The sequence below is a fragment of the Tamandua tetradactyla genome, chromosome 10 (assembly GCF_023851605.1).
Source record: "Tamandua tetradactyla isolate mTamTet1 chromosome 10, mTamTet1.pri, whole genome shotgun sequence".
NCBI classification, from domain to species: Eukaryota; Metazoa; Chordata; class Mammalia; order Pilosa; family Myrmecophagidae; genus Tamandua; species Tamandua tetradactyla.
The window spans coordinates 71,412,093-71,436,515 of NC_135336.1; the positions used below are offsets into that span (position 1 = coordinate 71,412,093).

Genomic DNA, 24,423 nt, shown 5'->3' on the forward strand with positions numbered 1-24,423 from the left:
GAGAAATCAGGCTATCTTCTCAATTAAAGTTTGGGGGAAGAATAATTTCATTTTTTAATCAGAGCACTGGGATTTTGGAAATAATCTTTCCTGATGAAGCACAGGCATTATTGTAACTATAAAAAGGTGGCATATGTTATCTGTCAAGTTAAACTGAGTTTCATTTAAAAATCATTCTAATGTTAGGGCCAAATACAATGAATCAAATTTAGTGAACTTAAAAGCTGTTTTAAAATGTTTGCTGGAGACATTTCAAATCAATATCTTTGATTTATCTGGTCAACAGAGTCTTTAGTCTCTGTGATATCTGCTGTTTTTCTATTTCTTCTTTCACATTCCTCTGTATGCTCTTCTACTGTCTTCTCGACCTCCTTTAGGTTGTTTGCCATCCCACTGATTTTATTAAGTAGAGTTGTATGAACATCTTTGATTAGTTGTTCCAACATCTGTGTCTCCTGTAGTGTTTTAATTTGGTCATTAGGCAGGGCTATATCTGTCTGCATTGTGATATGCTTAGTGATCTTCTGCTGTCTTTGTGCCATGTAAATATCTTGATTGATTTACTTTGGGAGTTGATTTCTTTCAGCAACCTAAGGCCTTGTGTTTGCAGGATGGTTGTACAGCAGGGAGCAGACTATGGGGCTGGGCATAAGAATGTGGTGATTTGTTTCAGGGCAAGCTGGATGCAGGTTGGGGATATTACTCTGGTGCTTGTGAACGTGGGTGCCCAAAGTCCAAGGAAGATGTAGCTGTGCAGGTGCATCGGCGTGGGGGCTGGTCTAGGACACAGGGCCCTTTGTGCGCACGTGTAGAGCTGTGGCAACAGATTGGTGTTATGCCTTAGTTTGGTGGAGGCAAATGTGACCCAGCTGCACAGCTCAGTACTTTCTCAAAGCTGGGAAGTGTGACTGAGGACCATGCATATGCATGGTTCTAGGACTGCCATAAACTGAAGTTCCCAGAGCTGAAGGATGCAATAGGGGGCCTGTGTGCATGCGCAGGACTAGGAGTGCCATAAACTGATGCACAGAGCTGGGGGTGGGGGGCAGGGTGAGGCTGTGAGACACTATGAGCAGAGGGCAGGGGTAACCTGGGTATGGAGGTTAGTGCCTGTAGGCTTTGTCCACTGGCAATAGCCTGCAGGGAACAGGGAGGGAGTCACAGTGCTCAGGAGGAGTGCAAGAGAGGTGGGTTGGGCTGCACTTAGGGTGGGCATGTGGGGTAGGTATGTGTACTGGTAGGGCAGGGGGTTCTTGGAGCATGGGGTATGGGAGCGGGTGACGGGGTTTGAGTGTGTGGGGTGTGGGTGAGTTGTGGATCATGGGGCTGTGCAGCAAGTGTAGCATGCCTAAGGAACATGGCCTACTTCTGAGTCCTGCATTACTGTCCGTGCACTCCCATGGGCTCTGTGGGAGCCTCCACACCAGCCTCTAGCTTCCTGTTTCTCAGTTCCTTGTCCTCTGCCACCAGGGCTGTCCTACGTGGTGCAGAAGGCTCTCCCAGGTCAGTTGAACTTTTGAATTGCCATCTCAGTTTCCTTCCCGGTACTTCTCTAATTTTCCTGTGGAGCAGGGCTGAACTCAGCCTACTCAATTTGGCCATCTTCTGGAAGAGTATCCTTGATTTATCATAGCTACTTTTGCTGAGCTCAGTTTTTGTCCAAAATTTCATCAGATTAATCAGCTAACAGAAGCTTTGAAACATATTGTTCCTGACAAACACCTTAGGAAATTTTAAATAGATCAAAAGTAGAAAAGATGTATTTAGTGATTAAAAAGAAAAACTGGAATACATGACTTTTACTTGACACAATTGTTTAGAGATGTTGTTAACAAAGAAGATTTGGGAATTAGGGAACACTTTAAAATCTTTATAAAGAGAATTAAGCTACTAAAAGGACTTGCTCTCAGTTTATGAATCTGATAAGCATTAGTCAAATTAAAAAGAAAATCTAAAAGCAAATGTTTATGGAGAAAAATATTTGTTAAACACTTGTGCTGGAAAAACTCTCTAAACTGGGCTTCTGGGAAGATGGCAAAATAAGATAGGCTGAATTCACTCCTGTTCCATGGAACAACTAGAGCAGTGACAGAAAAATGATCAGGACAGCAGTTCCAGGGCACAAGTGACCAGTGAGGCTCATTTACATTATATAGAGAGGTACTGGAAAAAATAAAAGCAGAGAAATTAGGATGGAGAGAACAGGGTGAGTGTGCTGTGTCATGACTCCACCTGGGACAAGCATTGGCTTGCAAGAAGGAGTAGGTTCTAAAGGAAGGGTGCCAGCCTCCAGAGTTAGCTTGGGAGATCTTTCCTCTTAGCTCCACAGCTGGAAGTTCCTGTGAGGAATCCAGAAGCCAGCAGTCTTGGTTTGCCTGGGCACAGACCTTCTAGCCAGTGAACAGTACCTGCCCCCAAACTCTGAGACAAGCTGCTTTGGGCATCTGGTTTCTGGGGAGAGACTGAAAGGCCCACATTTTGAGGGGAAGGGGAGATGCAGGGTGAAGCCACTCTGATAATTGGTCAATGAAAGAGATTCATTGTGTCCCTCTACTGCTACCTTTTCCCCAAAGAGACCTGGAGCCCTCAGGTATGTACAGGTGAAAAGGCATGTTCAAAGAAACCAGTCAAGCTGTGCCCCATTACCAGGCCTTTCCAGGGGCAGATAGAATTCTCAGTCCCACAGTCCAAGGTCATCCCAAGCTGAAACCTGGCAACCACTAAACCCATCAGGCCCACAAGCAGATACCCCACTGAGGTGCACACAGCCCAACCCTCAACTCCAGGTTTGGCAGCTTTCAGCATGCACCAAGACCAGTAGCCTTGATTGGAATTGCCCTGGGTCTCTATCCTGCTCAGTCAGCTGCTACAGTCTGGGAGAGGTGGGTCTGAAGGGGAGAGGTGGGTTTGAAGGGGAGAGGTGGCCCAAAATTGCTGTCTGCTGGGAAATGTGGAAAGTGCAGTCAGGCAAAGTGCTATCTGCCAAATTTCCACAGATCTTCAAGTAGAGTTGCATCTCCTGCATGAAATCTGGGACTTAGTTTGATAGGGAATTACCGACAAACCAAGAGCAAAAGATGACCTTCAATGCAAACCCAAGCAAATACAAAACCTTAGATGGGAAAGGGAAATCAACTTTCAAAATAGCCTTGTAGAGATAAACAAATGACTCAAAGCCAACAGAAAATCATAAAGCACTTGTATATTCAGGTAAAGATAGCCCAGCCAAATACCAAATTAAAATACTGGAGGAGTCACAGAATTTGGAACAACTAATCAAAGACATTCACATAAATCTCTTAAATAAATTCAATGGGTTGAATGGTTGAATGACGTAAAGGATATCAAGAAGACAATGAAGATCATAAAAAAGAATTTGAAAGAATAAATAGAAAAATTTCAGCTCTCACAGAGATAAAAGCTTCTGTAGACCAAATTTAAAATATACTAGAGACACACAACAGCAGATTTGAAGAGGGAGAAGAAGGAATTAGTGAAATAGACACAGTAGGACAACTGAGTTTGTATGCACAAAAGAACAAATGGCAAAAAAAAGATGGAAAATTTGAATTGAATCTCAGGGAAATGATGGACAACATGAAGTACACAAATATAAAAATCATCAGTGTCCCAGAACGAAAACAGAAGAGTAAATGGCCAGGATGATTAGTTGAGGAGTTAATAGGGGAAAACGTCCCAACTTTTTAAAAGAAATAAATGTGCAAATCAAAGAAGCCCAATGAACCCCAGATAGAATAAATCCAAACAGACCCACACCAAGACACATACTAATAAGACTCTCAAATGCTGAAGAGAAGCACAAAGTCCTGAAGGTAGCAAGAGAGCAGAGATCCACACATACAAGGGGAGCCATATAAGACTAAGTGTGGACTACTTAATAGGCACCATGGAGGTGAGAAGGCAGTGGTATGATATACTTAAGATCCGGAAAGAGAAAGACTTCCATCCAAGAATTCTTTATCCAGCAAAACTGTCCTTCAAAAATGAAAGAGGGGGCAGGCCACAGTGGCTCAGCAGGCAGAGTTCTCACCTGCCATACTGGAGACTGGGGTTTGATTCCTGGTGCCTGCCCATGCACAAATAAAAAGTGAGGGAGGGTTGGTGCAATGGTGGCTCAGCAGGCAGAATTCTCCTGAGAATGTCCCCCCCCGCCACACACACACAAAAAGGTGAGGGAGATCCTATGTGGAACATGACTCTTAGAGGTGTAATTCTCCCTGGTGACGTGGGCCATGACTCCTGGTGATAAGCCTGGCCCTGGAAATGTGGGAGTGAGATAGCCCTCTGAACCAAAATAGGGAAGATAAATGAAAAAAAATTAACAATAATAAGTTTTAGTGGCTGGGAGATTCCAAAAAAATAAAGTGAAGGAGAGATTAAAATTTTCACAGATAAATGCTGAGAGAATTTCTTAACAAGACACCTGCCCAACAGGAAATACTAAAGGGAGTCCTGTTGACTAAAAAGTAAACAGGAGAGGGAGGTCTGGAGGAGGGCACAGAACTGAAGAGTATCAGTAAGGGTAACTTAAATGTTAGAAAAAGAGAGAGAGAAAAGAATATGTAGATCTGATAAGTAAAAACCAAAGGATAAGATGGTAGATTCAAGAACTGCCTTTATAAGAATAACTTTGAATGTTAATGGACTAAACTCACCAATTAAAAGATACAAAATGTATTAAAAACTATGATTCATCTCTATACTGCTTACAAGAGACTCGTCTTCGACCCAAGGATATAAATAGATTGAAAATGAAAGGATGGAAAAATATATGCAAGCTGTGACCAAAAGAAAGAAGGAGTAGCTATACTAATATCAGACATAATAGACTTTAAATGTTAAGATGTCATAAAAGACAAGGAAGGACTCTACATGTTAATAAAAGAGACAATTCACCAAAAAGAAATAATAATCATAAATGTTTCTGCTCCCAATCAAGGAGCTCCAAAGAACATGAGGTAAACGTTGGCGAAACTGAAGGGAGCAATAGATGTTTCAACAGTAATAGTGGGAGGCTTCAATACACCACTCTCCTCTATAGATAGAACAATCAGACAGAGGATCAACAAGGAAATAGAGAACCTAAACCACATGATAAATAATTAGACCTAACAGACCATATATAGATCATCATACTACAAAACATCAGGACATGCATTCTTCTCTAATGCTCTTGGAACATTTACCAGGACAGATCATATGCTGGGGCACAGAACAGGTCTCAATAAATTTTAAACGATTGAAATTATTCAAAGCACTTTTTCTGACCACAATGGACTGAAGCTGGAAATCAATAACCACCAAAGAATGAGAACTTTCACAAGTATATGGAGATTAAATAACACTCTCCTAAACAATTAGTAGATGAAAGAAGAAATTACTAGAGAAATTGGTAAATAACTGGAGATAAATGCAAATGAGAGTACAACATAGCAGAACTTATGAGATGCTGCAAAGGCAGTGCTGAAGGGAAATTTATTGCACTAAATGCCTATATTAAAAAGATAAAAAGGGTAAAAATCATAGGCTTAAATGTTCACCTGGAGGAACTAGAGAAAGAGCAGCAAATTAACCCCAAAGCAAATAGAAGAAGAGAAATAACAAAGATTAAAACAGAAATAAATTAATTGGAGAATAAACAAAAAATAGAAAGAATCAATAAGGCCAAAAGTTGGTTCTTTGAGAAAATCACTAAAATCAATGGACCTCTAGCTAGGCTGAAAAAGAAAAAAGAGAGAGGACATAAATAAACAAAATCATAAATGGCAGAGGGGTCGTTACCAAGGACCCTGATAAATTAAAAAGTCATAAGAAGATACTATGAACAACTATATGCCAACACACTAGACAATTCAGATAAAATGGACAAATTCCTAGAAACATGTGAACAACCTACACTGAATGAGAAGAAATAGATCTTAACAAACCTATCACAAGTAAAGAGATCTAATCAGTCATCAAAAATCTGCCTACACGGAATGGAAGATGACTCCCAGACATGAGTCTGGCCCTGGCACCATAGGATCAACAATTCCATCCTGACAAAAAAGGAGAAAAGAAGTGTAGCTAATAAAGTATCAGTGACAGAGAGAGTTCAAATAGAGTTAAGAGGCTACTCTGGAGGTCACTCTTATATAAACTTTAGTTACACATCACTACCTATCATAACTTGCCAAACCTCAACTGAAACCATCCCAGCCAATCCTAAAGAACACATAGGGCAATATATAAGACTGTACAAAGGTTCCATGCACTGAGGTGGCTGTCCAGAGGCCTACAACTTCCAGATGGGTCCCTGGACCAAATAAGTCCTAAAAATTAGAGGGTCCAGACTCTCCAGAACATCAGCTAGCTCCATCTCCCTACCCCATAATTATTGACAGCCCCTTCCAATATGAAAAATTTAGAAAAGCTAATGCCCAAATACCCCTAAAGAATGGGATGGAGAGATCAAAGGTGATGGTGGAATTATACAGAGAAGGTAGGGTTTAACAAACAAATATGATTGCTGAATGATTAAATTGACATTTATTTTAGTCTCCAGCATCTTAGAGCAGCTAGAAGTAAAAACCTAAAATTGTGGAATTGCTTAACCCGTACCAAACTCTGAAATATGTTCTACAACTAACTGTTGTGCTATGCTTTGAAATTTATTGCTTTTTTTGTATACATGTTATTTTTCACAAAAAATAAAAGTCTACTGTAATGATAAAAAATATTTATTCCTTCTAGCCTCTTATATTCTGGAGTAGCTAGAAGGAAAAATCTGAGATGATGGTGTGGTAGCCCATGACAAACTCTGGGATCTGTCCTATAACTACTTGTTGAGGAGTGTTTTGAAAGCTATTGCTTTTTTCTTTCTTTGCTTTCTATATATGTTATATTATACAATAAAAAAAAGTTTAAAAAAAATATTCCTACAAATAAAAAGCCCAGGGCCAGATGGCTTCACATAGGAACTTTAACAACATTTCAAAAAGAACTAACACCAATCCTGCTCAAAATCTTCAATAAATTTAGGAAGAAGGATCACAGCCTAAATAGTTTTATGAAACTAACATCATTCTAACAATAAAACTGGAAAAAATGCTAGAAGAAAGGAAAATTACAGGCCAATCACCCTAATGAATATAGATATAAGAATTCATAACAAAATAACTTGCAGATCAAATCCAACAACACATTAAAAGAATTATACATGATGACCAAATGGGATTTGTACCAGGCATACAATGGTAATTCAACACAAGAAAACTGATCAATATAATACAACACATTAACAAATCAAAAGGGAAAAACACATCATCATCATCTCAGTTGATACTGGAAAAGCATTTGACAAAATTCAGCATCCTTTTCTGAATTAAAAAAACATTTAAAAAAATAGGACTCGAAAGAAACTTCCTCAATATGATAAAGGGCATATACAAAAAACTCATAGCCAGCATCATATTTAAGGGTCAGAGACTGAAAGCATTCCTCCTAAGTTTGGGAACAAGACAAGGATGACACTGTCAACACTATTACTCAACACTGCACTAGAAGTTCTAGCTAGAGCAATCAGACAAGAAAAAGAAATAAAAGCTATCCAAATCAGAAAGGGGGTAGTAAAAGTTTCATTATTCGCAGATGTCATGGTCTTATGTTTGGAAAATCCTGAGAAATCTATGACAAAACTATTTGGCCTAAAAAAGAAATTACGGAAAGTGGAGGGATACAAGATTAATGTGCAAAAATCAGTAATGTTTGTATACACAAGTAATGACCTAACTGAGGAGACAATTAAGGAAAAAATTTCATTTAAAAAAACAACTAAAAAGATCAAGTATTTAGGAATAAACTTAATCAGGAACATGAAGGACCTGTACACAGAAAACTATAAAACATTGCTAAAAGAAATCAAATTAGATCTAAATGGGTGGAAAGACATTCCATGATCATGGATAGAAGGATTAAATGTTTTTAAGATATCAATTCTACCCAAATTGAGCTACAAATTCAATGTGATACAAATCAAAATTCCAACAACCTACTTTGAAGACTTGTGGTCTGCAGTTCAAATAACTCAAGCTATTCTTTCAACCCCAACCTTCATTGGGAGATTGGATCTGAAATGAAATTATGGCCAATGTTCATGTGGGATTCTGGTGTCCTCTAAATTTTTAATGACTTTAGTCCACAGAAGACTATGGTATTACCCAATATAATCTTCAACGCACCATTCAAGCCTCATATAATCAGAAGATATTTTTATGACTTTAATAGTCATAAAATCTCAAAAGATTTTCTACACCATTTTGGTAAACTGAATAATAGATCCCAAAGATTTCTAAATCCTCGTCCTTGGAATCTTTGAATGTTAATTTACATGGGAAGTGGTCTTTTCAGATATGGTTAAGTTCTAGATCTTGAATAAATTGCTTGTCCTAGATTAGGTGGATGGGCCCTACAGGAAATCACAAGTGTCCTTATAAGAGATTGAGAGAAGGGTTTCACCAGAACAGGAGAAAGCAATATGACCACAAAGTCAAAGATTGGAGTGATATAGCCACTGACCAAGGAATTCTGGCAGTCACCAGAAGCTGGAAGAGGCAAGGAATTAATTCCACCCCAGAGCTTCCAGAGAGCATCTGGCCCTGCAGATACTTTGGTTTGGGTTCAGTGTAAATTATTTCATATTTCTGGCCTCCAGAACAGTAAAAAAATAAATGCATGCTATTTTCAACCACCATGTTTGTGGTAACTTGGTCAGCAGCCATAGGAAACAATTACAACTACCTATCATAATAGAACAGTTCATAACTTTAAGGGTTTTACAATTCAGAGACTTTCCTGAGAGTCAGTTTTCAAAGTTTTCCTAAACTATGTTCTTATTTCCATATACTATTTACAGAAAAAAACAATGTTGTCTAAGTATAGTGTCTGAGTCTCAATTTCATGTACTATATACAGCAACAAGCAATGTTGTCTAAGTAGTTTTCTAGTGCTGCTGTACCAAATTGCCAGAAATATAATGGCTTAAAACATTTCCAATTATATTACAATTATGGAGCTTAGATATCTGAAATGGGTCTGAAATCAAGTCCTCAGCAGGGATGAATTCTTTCTGAGGGCTCTAAGGTAGAATTGCTTCCCCGCCCATTCCAACTTCTAGAAGCCCCATGCTTTCCTTAGCACATAGCTCTTCTTCCATCTCCAAGGTCAGCAGTACATCATCTTCAAATCTCTTTCTTTCTCTCCTACTTCCCTCTTTTACTTTTAAGGACACTGGAGATTACACTGATTCTGCCCAGATAATCCAGGATAATCTCCCCATTCCATGATCAGTTGGTGAGTGACTTTAATTGCATCTGCAGCCTTAATTCCCCTTTGCATAGGAGCATAAGATAGTCATAGATTCCAGAAGTTAAAATGTGGACATCTTTAGAGGACCATTATTCTAACTACCATACTAAATAACTGAGACAAAGGTAACATTATGTACAATGTACTGCTACCTATGACAATGAAAAAAAAAACACGTCTTAAAAAATGTCTAGGAAAAAACATTTTTAAAAGGTCTTACTTATTAAATTGCTGATGAAAGTTTTGCTACATTCTGTAAAATCCCATGTCCTTGAAGCTAAGACATCAAACACAAGTACCTAGTCTTTTAAAATTTAATCTGGATGTATATAAGGAAATCTAGGGGCTACCACTCAAGAGGTCTCATTGACATACATGGGCCAATCTCTTTCCTGACACAGTCTGTTTCTTATGTCCCTCCTTGTAGCAGAAACCTTCGTGCTCATCGCTTTTCATACAGTCCTCTCTTTTAAAATTTACCTTCTCCTCAGTCCACCTCTCCTTCCTGCTCTTAACTTGATGTCACTTATTATTATGCCCAATAGTCGCACACTCTTTTGTGTTCTGCTTTACCACAAGGTTTTATGCATAAAGTTCTTTCTTACCCATATAAATTGCTTTTCTGCAGAGCCTACCACCTTGGTATCCAGTGAAGTCATTGCCTGCTCAGTCTCTCTCTCTCCAGATCTGGTTCAATGAGTACCTTGTCTAAATTGTTCTTTTATTAAGCCCATAATTAATATGCAAACTTAATACAGAAATACAGTAATTTTTCAATTGTGCAATACAGCATAACTCCATGATCCCTAAGCTAACTCATTTTCTAGTTATATAAACCAGAATGGATTAGAGGGCAAGAAAAGCAAGTTTCTAACTGCAGCAGGTGGTGAACACCTTGCTAGATGATCCTGCCACAAACCAACTTAGACTGAATTCTATGATAGATAACCGAGGGCCAAATCAACCTTTAAATTGCACCAGCCCCTCTTCCAACCCCACACTAGGACTCCTCCAATTATAGCATCATGCACCCCTCTCTTTATGAATTTTCCTCTAAAGACCAACAATCAAGATTCTATATTGCATGTTGCTCCTTTGAAACTTCATTTGCTTTTCAACTGCCCTGTATGTTTATAATGTGTTCTGTGCAAAATGGCTTTACTGTGAGGGGCCTCGGCATTTATTAGAACTCGAGATCTTCTAGATGTTCCCACTACTGTAAGCATGTCAATAATTAGTGTTAGAATTTTGATTTCCAAATTAATTATGGACTTGAGGCAAGTCCCTGAATTTTTATTCCCAGCTGTGCTATTAACTACATCCTTGAGCAAGTCACCTAATATTCTTGGTTTCTAACTCTCTCATTCACAGAATGGAAAGAATAAAAATGACATCCACATGATGTTGAAATGATGATTAAATGGGTGATAATTAAGTAAAATAAAGTATTTATGCATTTTAAACCATAAAGAATAACACAAACAAGATTAACGTTAAAATGCCGTATTTAAAATTAAAGCTCTTCTATAAAATACACAAATGCTTTCATCTCTCAACAAAACACCCAATCTATAATAAAAGAGTAAGACAATACCTTTTATAAAACATTCTAGGTTTCTCACACCAAAATCTGATCACCCCAGTTATGTCGATAACCAACATCAGTATAAAGTTGATTCCCCAATTTTATTTATCTAATTGGACTATCTTCACCCTTATGGGCTCTCAGAGACTCTGCAAGTAACTACACCTCCCTCCAGCTTGCTTTGTATGGTACTTTGTCCACAATGCAGGTTATTTTCTGTGAAGCACTTTTTCAGTGGTAATTTGAAACTCTTCCATTGCTGACACGCACAGAGCTTACCAAGTAGTAGTTCTGAATTAGCACCTCATTTATCAATGGTTCTAGTTTCTCTGATAATATTTCTAGTAGGAACACTGGGGGGCATCATCCATTTTATATCACTGTATAAAATTATGCCCAAGGCAGGCTGCTCCATATTCAATGTCATTTTGAAGTCTGGAATTTATCTTTCAACTTCTAGTCTTAAGTTCTAGGCTAACCTAAACTTCAAAATTACTCAAAGCCCAAGTTTGAGACAATAGTAGAGTTTCTGCCTCTAAAAGTCTCTGTAATGCACAGAAACACATTGAGAACATAATTGACTTTTATGTACAGAAGCCAGATGTATTTCATGCTGATGTGTGCTTAGGGAAGCAAGTTCATCTCATATATCACAATAAGCACCTGTTCCACTAAATTCCACTGCCGGATACTCACCATGCTTAGGCAACAAAACACTTAAGGAAATATACAAGCCCTTTCCAATGAAAAGGTACATCAGAAGGCTTTGTTAAAAAAAAAATCTGGGTGGGCCACGGTGGCTCAGCAGGTAAGAATGCTTGCCTGCCATGCCCGAGGACCCGGGTTTGATTCCTGGTGCCTGCCCATGTAAAAAATTAATTAATTAATTAATTAATTTAAAAAGTCATTAAAGAAACCTAAGTAATGAAAAATTAAAGGTGAAAAACCAAACCCCCCATTTAAAAAAAAAATCTTCCTTTATCTGTTAATCCCAGAGTAGGAAACTTACAAGAAATCATTCTTGAAATATATATTCTAATAAGGCACCCAAACAGATGCCCTGTATAAAATTCAGGTAAAGTGACATGTGAGCATGCATATATTTGAAGGGCTGCTTTCAATAACTCTGAGGTTAGAATATACTTTAAAACTGCAGAAGTTTAAAAGTACCAACTAAAAGCAAACTACTCAGATATGAACCTGCATTTGTTATTATTTTCCTAACACTGATTATGTTAGAAACAGAGGGGAAATTAGACACAGTTTACTTCCCCTCACACACACAGAGGATGCCTTTTTATTTTAAAATAATGCATATACATTAAATTTTTAAAATCAGAATCCTATGCTCCTTTTATACAAGGTATGGGCAGACGACTGAAAAATATGAATAAAAATAAATAATAGGATAAGGAGTAAAATAAAATGGGTAGATTGAAATACTAGTGGTCAATGAGAGAGAGGGGTGAGGGGTATGGGATGCATGAGTATTTTTCTTTTTATTTCTTTTTCTGGAGTGATGCAAATGTTATAAAAATGATCATGGCGATGAACACGCAACAATGTGATGATATTGTGAGCCATTGATTGTACACCATTTATAGACTGCACTTGTGTGAAGATTTGTCAATGAAAATATTTATAAACTCAGAATCATAATTCATAATCTACCCCATAACCCAGTTTTCAGAAAAAACATGACAATGTTCATCAGAGAAAACCATAGATATTATTGCATTTACTTATAACATGAAATCATACTATAATAAGGCTCACTTATTTACTTTTTGTAAGATATATGAATATCTTCATATCAATGATTTTCTCTATTGCTTTTGCATTCTGTTATTAACAATAGAAATTCTAATGCATTAGTGGCCATGAGTTCCTTAATGTTGCCATTCAATGTACTTTGTCCATTTATCTATTGCACTATGAATCCTTTCTTACTGATTTGTTGGAACTATTTACATATCAGATATACAAAATGAATTGCGGATATTTTTCTTGACCTGACATTGGCTTTTTATAGCAATTTACAGTATTTTTTGAACTTTTATATTTTAATAAATGTCTCATCTCAATCTTTTATTTGTTTGGCTTTGGAGTTATGCTTTGGAGCATAAATATACCCTAATCTTACAAAGTATATTTTTTATTTTTACTTTGGGTGTTTATTTGATACCTACTCAGAATTAATATTTTTGAATGGTATATTATAGCTTTTTACAACCATAAAAAAAATGGTCAATTACCTGAATATCATTTTATAAATCACCGATCATTTCCCACTGATTTGAAAGACCCACCTTTATTCTTATATTAAACTTATTGAAATTATGTTGCAATATCTTGAATTATATTGAAGTCATGTAATTACGTAGCTATTTCTAAGTTGAAACGAGACAGTATTATTTCCTAACCACAATCCCCTCATGGAATGAGTGGAGGAAATTGTTCCTTATTGCTTAAGTATGTGAATAATATAATATGATCTCTAAAATGTTTCAACTATACAGAAACTTCAATTTCTGGTCCTGAGCTGTGTTTCTGCTTGACCATTTTGTCCTGCCCAAGGATTTTGAGGATAAGGGCTACATTTTGTTTATAGTTAAATTTTTGCAACTTATCATATGTCTAGCATTAAGTACTCAAAAACATCTGTTTAATAATTAGATTGATAGATATCTGATCTTCCATCGCAGTGGTGTCACCACACTTCCATTAATTTTAATTGGCTTTTCTCTGCCAAGGATAAAGCATTCATTCAAATTTTAACAAAGACAATTGCTTTTAAAATATTAGTAAGAAATATAAGATATTTGTTGATTCTACAGGTCTAGTCACGAAGAAAATAACCACAAATGTGAGGCTGGAAGAAGCATAATGTATAATATTGAATTACAAAGTCAAAAGCATTTCTTATTTTCTTTAGTTTATGCTTAAGAAGAGATAAAAATAATAGATGCAAAAATGTAAATATATGATATGTATTTATCACATGCACTAATTTTCATGATGTATATATATAGAGAGCTGAATATGAACATGTGTCATGTAATTTTCCTTCTGTTTTATGTTTATAACATGCACATATGTACATAAACACATAAACAAATAGGAATTTCTGCATAATAATGTCATTTCTAGTCATTCCCATAGCTAAAAACTGAAGAGAAATTATAGCAGTATCAATTATTCATTTAAGAGTTTTTAACCATTATCTCACCTTTCATCTTAATTTTGACTCCTTGTATTGCCATTATGTGACTACTTTGACAAACTGTATATACATTTGAAAAATCTGTCAACTTAAGAAATTCACATTTTTTGTCTAAGATATGTAAGGTTGATCTTCTGTTAACATATGTGTGTGCAAACCCATACTTGACAAAGTCAATTATGTGTATATATATGTATGTATGCATTCACATGCCAAAATAATTTAATATAAGCTCTCTAATTAAATTTACCTGCATATCCTTTCTGTTAAAAAATCAATATAGAGTATTTTTTTGTAGTGAACCTGTTTGTTTTAATTCTGTGCTACTATCTTAACTGCCACATTGGTAGGATGCATTGAAAATTTGATGTTCATCACAGTAATTACACAGTGATACAAAAAATATACATAAATTGGTGAGTTCTGGGAAAGTGTATTTTTGATGAATCAGATAATTTAAAGTTGTCAGTCAGTGGTATACCAAGGTGAAATAGCATGGAAATGGAAGTTTTCAAGTCCAGTGAGTAACAATAATGTTGCTGGAAACTGTGTATCAATCACCATTACCATAAATCTTTGGTACCTATATTGTCAAATATTTCACGTACTATTGTAATGGTGATTAATAGATGTGCCAAAGAACTGGAACTTAAAGGACACTTTGTAGGACAAGAGATACTCAAAGGTGTTTTGAAAATCTGTCATCTCTTGCATCTAAAAAAATCTTTTTTTTTTGTTAGAGTTATCTATCTAGATTTTTATTTTATTTGCCTTATATTTAGTAAACATAATTAAAAGTTTAGATTTTAGATTTACCACGTATAGTGTGTAAAAATGCAATGCTATTGTAAATTTATAATAAATTTTGATTATACAAATTTCACAGTGTTGGCAACAAGTTTCCTTGCAGAATAATTATTTTCCCCATAATGTCTGGCAGCACTACCCACTCTTCTCCTTAGATAATTGATCAGGTAATCTGTTCTCTGAATCAAATTCTGTGCATAAGCTGCCCCAGAATGAGCACTCTAGCCTTGCCTACAAATAAGAGTGCAGTTAAAAGGATCCTTTTATATAAAAGTTTTAGAACCACCATTGGAAAGTATACATTAAAAGTATTAAAATACATCACATGGCAAATTCAGAGTCAATTTTTTTATTTGTTTAGAATATGATAAACTCAATGAAATAGTTTATGCTGGGATTGGACAACTTTCTTTATGCTAGCCTATCTCATCATATTTTGTCATTATTTATTCAAATGTCAAAACTAACAAAAATCCATCACTAAGCTTTTAAAATTGATTATTCTACAATAAGTTATCTCAACAGCATTTCCGTACCTTCTGCTGTTCTGGTTCTAGAAAGCCCTTGTATTTTTAGATGCACTCGTTTCTTATTGGAAAAGCCCTTTTTTATTTTTGAAAAAGTTATCATTCTCTCCTATAAGCTTTATAACAGGGAAACAACCATTAGGTCTTGTGATCAAACTAGATTAAAATATTCAATTAAAAATAATAAGAATGTCATTTATCATCCTCAAGTCTAGGCAATAGATAAGTTTTCTGCTCAGAGACAGTTGGTTGCATAAGCAACAAGAGGAAGACAACCAGCAGTCTTAAACCCACACCAAGACATGTCCACACACACTTGCTTCCACAGCCAAAGTAACACCATATGTCCTCAGTGATGTGGGCGGGCAAAAGCAACAGTTGGCCTGCAAAAGAGAGCCATATGTACAAGCAGCCTATTATTCCATTCTTACTGCTTATGGTTGATGAAAACTCAGTTAAAGTGCTTGCTCTGATGAATAGCATGGCTGGAGAAGAAGATGCTTCATCAATAGCGGAAAGAAACCATTTGTTGTACACTAATGTATGTCTGGATCTGGGAGATAAAACTTGCATGTACATTACTCTTTCTCCTTAAAAGTTACTTCAATACCAGCAGAATTCCCTAATCCAATCTCACCTTCCATCACTAAGGGATTTTGCATGTATGTGCAAAGGAACTGATAAACAGTCCTTCATCCAAAATGATTGTTCATTAATAGTTTTTAATTTCATGTTATACAAACCTCTCTTTATTTTCAGCCTGACTTAGGAAAAATATAGTGGTATTTGACACATAAAATATTAAATGAAATGAGAAACTTTAAAATGCTAAAACTCTGAATTAGAGTTTCTGCAAATCAAGGAGATAGCAATAAAGCAAAGGTACATGCAACATTACTGCTTAGCAGTAGTGGATTTTGTGTGATCTTAAGAGCTTTGTATCTCAACAAGGATTTTCTTTGGAATTTCCACAATTGCTAACACTATTTAGCTTTTATAGTGATTATAAAATTTATAGTTTTAAGGTCAACTTCCATACCATGAGCAGATAGGATAATTTACTTTTCTCCTAATGGCTTCGTTCTGACAAATGAGGGAGCTTTTAGGAAGGACAATGCTCCCTGAACAACAACCAGTAAAGCATGTCACATCCATTTACAACATAATTTCAAGAAAAATGAAGGACAAACTTGTGAAGCAGTAAGATTCATTTGCATTAATTTAATTTGAACAAGGCATTGCAACAACTGTGTAGGGAGAAAATGTATCCATCTTATGCTTTGGTCCAATACTCTTTCGGGTTACAGAAGAATTGAACAGCTGACATGAGCATGATTAAATTTATATATATATACATACACAGTATGTTTACAGGACAAAGGCATGTATATACATGCATACATACATGAGATAAAATATTCACACAGTAGAGGTGTGAAGAGCACCATTTTTTATGGAAACTTTGCCAGACATCCTCTTGAAAATTGTCCCCTGAAGTTTAAAAAGAGTAGCAACCTTTCTTTTATTTCTTATGAAGCTTCATAAATAAGAACTACCAAAGATTCTGCTCCCTGCTAACTGAAATTTAAGTAATCCTGGTGATGGCCTTGATACATAGCAGGGTTAATTAATATTTTGACTCTAAAAGTACATATAGCTTCACTTAAATATAACCAAAACTGGATTTAAAAAACTTAATGATTGCTAGAGCATCTGTTGTTAGTCAGGTAACATCTCCATCAATATCTTTCAGCTGATCAAAAATTTTGCTACCCCTAAATCTCCAAACAAGCACATTAAATTCAGGGTCTCCAGGCACAAAAAAGATCTTCAGATGGAGAGATCATCCTGGATTATATGGATAGGTCTGATGTAATCACAAGGTGGTTATAAGAGGAACATAGAAGCAGTCAGAGTTACAGGAGAAGACCATAGGATAACAGAAACAGAGATTGCAGTGATGCACTTTGTCAAAGGAGGAAGGAGCCACAAGCCAAGGAATACAGGTGGCACTAGAAGCTGAAAAAGATAAAACATTTGATTCTCCCCTGAGAGCCTCTAAAAGGAACCTGCCCTGCAGACACGTTGACTTTAGTTCAACAAAACCTATTTCATAATTCTGACCTCCAGAATGGTAAGATAATAAATCTGCATTGTTTTAAGCCACTAAGTTTGTGTAATTAACTATAGCAGCAAGAGGAAACTAATACAGCATTATATTAGGCAAAGGAAATGAAATTGGAATGAACTTGGGAGAGTTCATAAAAAGTGTAGTGCTAAAATCAAAAGCAAAACTTATATTGGTTACTGAATTATATGTTACTTGTTAACCCCTTAAACCATGTTATTACTATAACATTATCATCACATTGATATACATAGATGAGTTGCACAATTTAGAGCTGAAAATTTTCTATTTTGTCCTTACCCTAACCCCATCTTGTCCTGCACAACTCTCTATCACATGGAATGAATAGCTCCATGTAAGTCTCTTCCCTGTTCAAAAGAAAAGTTACATCTGAAATTAAATCCTATTAAGCCTGTCTGGAATCATATCTAGAGGGTTCAAGTATTACTTTACAAGAACACCACTGAAGTGAGTTTATGATACTGTTTCTTCAACCAACAGAAACAAAGTTAATTTTCAAGGCTTTAAAGCAATATTAAGAAATTGTGTCCATTTGTTCCTCTTGCTAAAAATAAATCAACTCTTCATTACATTTATGTTGATTGGATGAAGCTCAGGCTTGAATTATGGTGCCACAAATAGAAAACCATTTAAACAGAAATATCTCACTTATTGTCGACAAAGTGATAGTACAAAACTGTCAAAAGTGGGAGGAAGGAAGTGCTTCATGTTATAAATGTTTCCTTTTCCTTATCAAAACTTTTCTTTGTAACTTAGCATACTTCTCACCACATGCTTATGCTTGGTGTGAGTTATTAAAATATACTTCTCTTCTGATGTTCTGCTATTGTTAAACCATAGAAAAGGAGAATAAATAAAAAGCATATTTTAATAACTCACACCAAGCATAAGCATGTGGTGAGAAGTATGCTAGGTTACAAGGAAAAGTTTTGAGAATGTTTGGGGCAAGATCAACACTGATTTGAGGAGGTAAGTCTTGAACTTGGATATACTTTATAGAATATTGCCACAATAATGTGTGGGAGGACAAGAACAATATACTTGCTGGATAATCTAAGTCTTATCCATCTAATCTCTTTACTTTTTTTTTAACAACAATTCTGTGTAACAGGTATTTTATACATATTTTTTAAAGAAACAAGAGAAGAATTTTATCAATTCCACACAGGTAATGCAAGGCAGGATTAGGGAGAATATGATATTAATACAAGTAAAGGTTGTGGTAGTTAGATTTAGTTGTCAATTTGGCCAGGTGAAGGCAAGTTTTGTTGCTGTGGACATGTGCCAAGGGTACGTGAACCTCATCTGTTGCTGATTACATCTGCAGTTGGCTAGGAGGCGTGCCTGCTGCAATGAAGGGTGTTTGACTTAATTGGCCGGTGCTTAAATGAGAGAGAGCAATGTAGCACAGCCCAAGCAGCTCAGCATATCTCATCTCAGCACTTGCAGCTCATCCCAGGCCTTTGGAGATGCAGAAAGAAATCGCCCAGGGGAAAGTTGTTGGAACCCAGAGGCCTGGAGAGAAGGCCATCAGAGACCATCCTGTGCCTTCCCACATAAGAACCTCAATGGAAAGTTAGCTGCCTTTCCTCTGAAGAACTAATGAAATAAATCCCCTTTTATTAAAATCCAATCCATCTCTGGTATACTGCATTCCAGCAGCTAGTAAACTAGAACAGAGGTCTAACCCTAACTGGATCTGAGGACACTACTCCAAAAAGCTAAACACAAACAATGGACCTAAGAGTTAGATACTATTAATTTCTCATTTTCGTAGAGAAGGAAACTGAGGTGAAGAGAAGGTAAACCATTTGTCTTAGACTCATATAGTTATCAAGTGGCAATTTCAATCCCAGGTCTTTGAGACTCCTTTCATCACCCCAATATGTGTATGAATAACTGACTTACTCAGAATTATTGCCAGGATTAGCTGTCATAATTCTTGGGTAAACCCTAATATCTGACCCTTGATAAATGTGCTGTAATTTATTTGCATTCTTATTAGTTGGGGATTATTGAAGGTCTTGATTAGTCTTTTGCAATTTCACACTCATTCACATCAAAGTTCTCCAAGAAAAAAGAAAGTTTTTTCTTAGTTTGGAAAATTTTTGTTTGATAAAAAATAATTAGATGGATGATTCCTCCATCTACAAGATATCTCATTGCATGTGTGTTTGTATAAAGGAGAAGCATAATAAATTTTCTATAATTCTCCCTGAGGTTGAAATAATACATTTAAAGACTTTGTTCAACAAATAAGAGCAATCAATGAATTATCCATGGCAAAATTTTTATTCAATCTCTTCTCCTTTAGCATCTCTATTTTAAGAATCAAAAACCTGTTTTAAGTCAATATTTGTAAAATCTTCCTAATGCTCCTGTCTTCTCTTGGGTTACTCCTAACAAATGAATAAAATGTGTCCATCCAAAGGTTTCCTTTTCATTGAAACAACTGTAATAAAAATTATAGTTGCCAAACCTGTCCACCATCTATATGTCTCCATATTTTTCTGTAGTAAATTCTCCTTAATACTGTCTCATCCAATCAGTGTCACTACAAAGAATAATAAAGAATGAATCTCATAATGGACACTTAACTTTTTGTTGGTAGATAACTTTCAAAGTTATCTACATCTTAGAATCTTAATCTTATTCAGTCTTCTCCCTAGCATCTCATGCTCCCTTTAAGCTATTCACGTTAAATAAGCACCTAAATAAATAAGCACTTCTATGAAAGCTAAGTTCAAAATTCAATTTATCCCTTCTGATAAACTGTATCTAAGAAAGCTTGATCCAATGGACATCACATATAAGGATAAAAGAACTTACTTTCATCAACTAATATTCATGATGCCACCATAGTAGGAATTGTCCTGACTCCACCCATACCCCATAAGCACTCACTATTCTCATGTATATGGGCTGAACATCCTCCAAGAGTAAGTAGTGATCCAATACGAAGGCTCTTTTGGCCATCAGAGCTGTCTCGGCCTGTCTACAGGATTGTCCAGAAGTTCCAGGACAGTACCCATCTTTTGGCCCCTGGAGTAGCCTTTAAACAATGATAGGAAAGTATGGAAACAATAGTCCCACTTCCTTGTTTATTGGTTGGATTAACATGGGGCCCACTCTACACAGTCTCCCATAGTTTCCTAAGAGGGTGGAACCCTTTGCTTATGTAATTCCTAGGTCACAATATGACACAGAGACAAATCACTAGACACTGACTAGGCATTTTACTGCAATGTTTATGCAGACCTCTTTTGCTCCATAATGTTTCAGAAAGAATGATTGTTGCCATTCTTCCTAAAGGAAAAAACATGATATATTTTCTCCTCTTAGCCTTCTCTTCCCCTTCCCTACCTAAACTAACCACCTATCTGAAAGAATTTCAAAGGAAGAGAAACAAGGCTTTTGTTCAACACTCTCAAGGGCATCCCTTCTCTCAGAATTGTTGAAATGACAGTGAGTGTCCCACACACCTGCTTGAGGTACTTTATAGGAGCTAAGAGAAGAGAAGATTTTGAGATTCCAGAGAAATCATTGTAAGCTATCTTTTTAATTCCATGACCTGGAATGGAACAGATCAGATGGCAAAGAGCCACATATCTTATTATCTTGAGGCATCTGAGAGAATACCTGAACTATGGAGCCTATCATTCAGATTCAAAGGTGCATACCACAAACTTAGCATATGCAGCTATGCTTCTTATGTATAAAAAAAACAATTCAGGGCAGGCCGCTGTGGTTCAGTAGGCAGAGTTCTCACCTGCCATGCCAGAGCCCGGGATTCGATTCTCAATGCCTGCCCATGCAAAAAAAAGACAACTTAAAAATAGTTTCAAAAGTTTATGGGACTCCAAGAAGTGTGCTTTCTGATATTCATTGCTCTTGCTCATCTTCTTGAACTTTTACTCCCATCCCTCGTGAGCAAGCAGCACACCCATGCTCACATGCACAAACACAGCCCTTCCACTACCCACCCAAAGAAAAATCACAAACGCATTTTGAAACACATGTGGGTTCTTTAAGATTCTATGTTCAACAGATTATTACCACTCAATAATAAACATGAGCAGACAAATTGACTCAAGATTATAGGTTTTTATCTGCATCAAGAATTACAGTAAGCTTACTTTAAATCAGGACATATTGCAAACCAAAGTATTCGTAGTCTCTATATGTGTGTATTCACAAATACACACACACACACACACACATATATTTATTTGTTTATTACTTGGACACATTTTATGAATGTGGTCATATATTAAATATAAAAATATTCTGTATCTAACTCCTTTTCTCATAAATCCTATATTAGACATGTTTTACTTGCCAACGTTCTCAAGGAGTCTTAATACTTTTCTGGGTGACATCTAGCAGTTTACTCTAAAAGCCAATTATTTTTGCATTTCAGGTTAACACTAAGCAGTTTAATGAGACAACTCAATGTGGACTGCTATCCTGATTATAGCACGTACAAATTATACCAAGAACAACCTTAGTAAACTCTATGTCTGTCTCTCAATTGTTCTAGTAGGGACAAAAGGTCAGCTGCTAAAAGTTTGGGAATTATTTGGGGGGAAGGAACACATGAGTATGGAAAATAACTGTGCAGTCATATTAAAGTATATTTTACATAAAAGAATAAAATGAATCTTTAATAAATAATCAGAAAAATAATGAAAAAATGTACATAGGGCATATACATTTATCACTAGTGCAATAATCTGAATTAAAAATGCCTGTGCACTTTTTGGGAAAAGAACAGAACTTGAAGTCAGATAGCCTATGCCACAATCTGTTTATCTGCAAAACGGAACTAATATTACTGTTGCTCCTAAATTTCTGTGAGAAATTAAAGAAGTAAAACAATTGACAGAATCTGGCTTTGGGTAGATTTGAAGAAGTATTTGTTGAATCCAAAGTGATGTTAGAAAAAAGAAACGGAACTAATATTACTGTTGCTCCTAAATTTCTGTGAGAAATTAAAGAAGTAAAACAATTGACAGAATCTGGCTTTGGGTAGATTTGAAGAAGTATTTGTTGAATCCAAAGTGATGTTAGAAAAAAGAAAAGCAAAGTAAAACATTACATTTTTATTGCTTAAAATGTAGATGCATATATCTCAACTTGAAAAGCCAATGGGCTCCCCTATGTATAAATGACAATGAGCCCTTAAGGAGGATTTTGAAAATATCTGAAAGACATTTTAATTCCATTCTCAAACTTGGGTTCTGATAGTTAGTTGTTAAACTTGAAATCTCTGTATTTCAATGCTATTAAATGCATAATGATCCATATGACTAATTGTATGCTCACCAGTTCTACTGTTGAGTATCCAGCAAGGCTCACCAAAAACAAAAATTCTTACCTCGACCACCTAAAAGCAGAACATTTAGAACACTTCTGTGACTGTAAAAATCCTTAGTGCTAGTGGCAAGAAAGCAACCTCTAAACCAAGTAAACTCTAAACACAGCATGAGGATTTTCTCTCAAGTTCCTCCCCTCCATGCACACACAACATATTAGAAACAAAATTGAAGCAAATGTGAAAATAATAAATTAAGGAAGCTCTATGGGAAGTTTCCATAATTTCATACCCAGAATTTCTCCCTGAATCCCTTTCCCCAAAGTCCTTCCAGGAAAATGAAGTTACTCTTCTCTCAGCGTGAGCACATCACTTTTCCCATAGAATTTTCAGAATGAAAATCTAATCTTGTCAGTAAGCCATTTAAAAGTTGTGTGGCAAAGGATATTTAAAACGGTAATAATTTTGGAACAAAGGATGAGGAAGAAATGAAAGGAATCCATGTGGACTTGAAGCTAAATTACCATCACATTTTGGAGCCCGTGTTGGAGAGCCTGAAGTTACTCTTTTAATAAGCTTATGGAGGGTACAGAGTAAAAGAATCTCAAGTTATTCAAAGGTTTACCCTTTGGTAAATCCGGGGGAAATGGGTACCCAGCCCAATTGGAAGACAAGGTTTATTGCTCTGTCCCACTGTATACCTATACCCCTACTTCCACACCTTTCAAATCCTTTGACTTGACTAGTAAAACTGGGGACGAGAGGAAGGAGAGAGAGAAGAACAAAATGGGCTGCTGGGAAAACGAATGACTGGCTCAAAAGCTTATATATAAACACATATATACATGCTTACACTTTGGGAGTATTCCCTAAAACCCAGTCATTTGCGCTGAATTCCATCTGAATCGCCCTATCCTTGCGGTGAGGATTGCAACCACCCCTGCACCCCACCCCCACTGCCGCCTAACCACCCACCCCAGCCAGTGCAGCCACTGCCAGCACAGAGTCCATTTGTGACTTTAGGAAATATTGCAAAGCAGGTAGCATTTAGGGAGCAGAGCAACATCGCCAGTTCCACACCCCTATCTATCCCTTAGTGCCACCTCTCTGCTGAACTCACCTGGAGTCAGGTCTAGAAGGCAGCCTCCTCCTGAAGGACTGGAAAGCAGCTCCGGGAAGCTGTGCAGCCGTCTGAATTAAGGGAGCAGTACAGCTGAGCAGTTCTCCCCCACGGGCTCCAGACCTGCTGCTCCCACTGCTTCTAGATTTCTTCCACTCCCTACCCGGGAGCCTTCCTTCCCTTTTTCTCCTCTCTCTCTCCCCCGCCTGCCGCTACTGCGCTCCCTCTTCCTGGCTGTGGCTCAGAGAGCCGTCCTCCCGCCTCCCAACTCCAGGCGCGCGAGCTGTCCGTGGTGCTAATGAGGAGGCTCCTGGCTCCTCTACAGGCGATAC

At 36.8% G+C, this 24,423-nt stretch overlaps 1 long non-coding RNA gene across 2 annotated transcripts in view; it reads right to left on the reverse strand.

Moving 5' to 3' along the window:
• The window catches only part of LOC143648527 (uncharacterized), a 225,808-nt gene extending 204,993 nt beyond the window's left edge, over positions 1–20,815 (reverse strand). For both annotated transcript variants that reach the window (XR_013158605.1, XR_013158606.1), the window contains exon 1: positions 20,562–20,815. This is a non-coding gene — a long non-coding RNA (uncharacterized LOC143648527). The remainder of the gene's footprint in view (positions 1–20,561) is intronic.
• Positions 20,816–24,423: the final 3,608 nt, after the last annotated feature.